This window comes from Sinocyclocheilus grahami, unplaced genomic scaffold (genome assembly GCF_001515645.1).
Source record: "Sinocyclocheilus grahami isolate Dianchi unplaced genomic scaffold, SAMN03320097.WGS_v1.1 scaffold689.1, whole genome shotgun sequence".
Lineage (NCBI taxonomy): Eukaryota > Metazoa > Chordata > Actinopteri > Cypriniformes > Cyprinidae > Sinocyclocheilus > Sinocyclocheilus grahami.
The window spans coordinates 413138-415188 of NW_015505868.1; the positions used below are offsets into that span (position 1 = coordinate 413138).

The window sequence follows — 2051 nt, forward strand, 5'->3', positions numbered from 1 at the left end:
TTTTTGTAAAACTATTCCAACTTTTAGCAGTCGAATCAAATCAGAAGTATGAAATATGTATGTACCTGCATGCATAAAGTATGTTTAAAATCATAGTTGGCATTGCTTCCAGGTCATTAACCACCTTGCCTATATTTATAATAACATGCTACCATAATACACTTACTATTTATGCATTATGCAGAAGGCTATCTGCATATATTCTGCGTGAATAAAACAGCTGGGTGACCTAGAACTGTACATTTGCCATAATATTTAATATACTGCGGATACTGTATCCCACCGTGCAGCTTTTTCTTGACTATTTATTTGGTCAGAAAAATACACAAAGCTGGAATAAATGTGAGTTTATTGTCTTAACATTTCATCTTTTATAATTTTAATCATAGTGTATTACATATTACAAATGTAAATGCATTTTTTTTGGTCTTGAGACTAAAGAGAGCTTAGCCTGCAACAAAAGATATAGGCCTCCAGCAGTCTGTTGTGTCTATGCTAGCTTCAGGCACACTGTAAAAAATGATTGTGATTTTAACAGTAAAAGACTGTAAAAATGCTACAGTAAAAACCTGTTAACTGGTTACTTAACAGTAAGTTTCCGTACTATATTCGGTGAATAAATGCAATTACATTTAATGTGATTTTACAGTAAAATACTGTTAAAAATAAGGTTTTTGGAAGTGAAAAAGAAAACGTCATTGTATAATTTACAGTGAAAAACCGTAAATTGACACTCCCAGAATTCCCTGCATGACATATTTGATGTGTTTTTGTTGAAATAACATGTTTTCTAGTGTACACTAGGGTTTAATCTTACATCTAATGTTGTTAAATTAATGTTATTGCATTATTTCAGTATCACGTGTGTCACCATGATGGTGTTTAGTGTTTGTGTGAATGACACTGTGTGCACCTTCTATATATAAGTATTGTCCTCCTCAGCTCGTAGAAAAGCTATCACGCGACTTTCTCATCGCCACCAGTTTTTGGTGGTTATCAGTGCATTACAATGGTTCAAAACAGATATTAACACTTCAATGTTTTGGTTTATTAACATTACATCAGTTAATGAAATACGGTATTTTATTGTGAATTTAAGTTAAGTCTGTAAGACCTAAAATGTTGCTGCCATAGTTTTTACGGTGAAGCTCTGGCAACCACAGCTGCCGGTATTTTACTGTAAATGTCACAGATTTTTATTTTTTACAGTGTAGCTGTATTTACAAGCAGACATCCTGACACTATAGCGGACAACAAATAGACAACATGGACGTCTGCCGAATGGGCCGCATGGCTGGATCAGCAACTCAAGGAATGTGTGTGTGTACAGAACAGATTTTGGCAGGAAACAAACTGCAGGTGCATGTTCTCTCCACGTGCCTATGCGTTCAGACAGACAGATCACAAGACGCAGGAAAAAAAGCCATAGAATCCAGACAGACTTGCACTAAACCACTGATCTTAACTCTCAACCTCCTACAATGACATCAGTCTCAAACGGCTCATGGTATCTTTTACACGGTGCTTTCCTGAAAACAACTGTAAGATCTTTCCTGGAAGCGTTACGGAATGGGGTCAGAAAATGCAGTGCTAGGCTAATGTTAGCTCAAAACACATCAGTTTGTAGGTGACTAACAAACAGAGGAAAATTGTATTGCTCGACGGTTGCTCATAACTGAATGGGGTTTCATTTAAGTGCCAACTTTGTGTCTGCCAGCACTGATGTCTCTCCTCTGGAGAAGTTCAAATGAATCGACACAAATGAATTATTGACAGAGAATAACACTCTGAAATGAATGTGGATATCGTAACTCTGGTCTTAAAAGAATCTGATGAGAAATGTTTGAGCTCAATCTGAAACGTGAACGTTGGTCTCTTGGCAAGGTTTGAGCCATCGTTGAGATCTCATGTGAAAAAAATGAAAATTGCTTTTTGAAAAAAGCCATCTCAGTATTTTCTCATTGCTGTGGGAGTACCACTTGAGATATTAAAGAGATCTCATTCGTGATTTTTCTTTCCTACAGGGTGTCCTGCTTTTTTAAAAGGCCCCA

At 36.4% G+C, this 2051-nt stretch overlaps 1 protein-coding gene across 1 annotated transcript in view; it reads right to left on the reverse strand.

The window, feature by feature from the left end:
- The window catches only part of LOC107559519 (extracellular serine/threonine protein kinase FAM20C-like), a 54388-nt gene that overhangs the window by 17953 nt on the left and 34384 nt on the right, over window positions 1-2051 (reverse strand). The gene's annotated exons all lie outside the window — the stretch shown is intronic.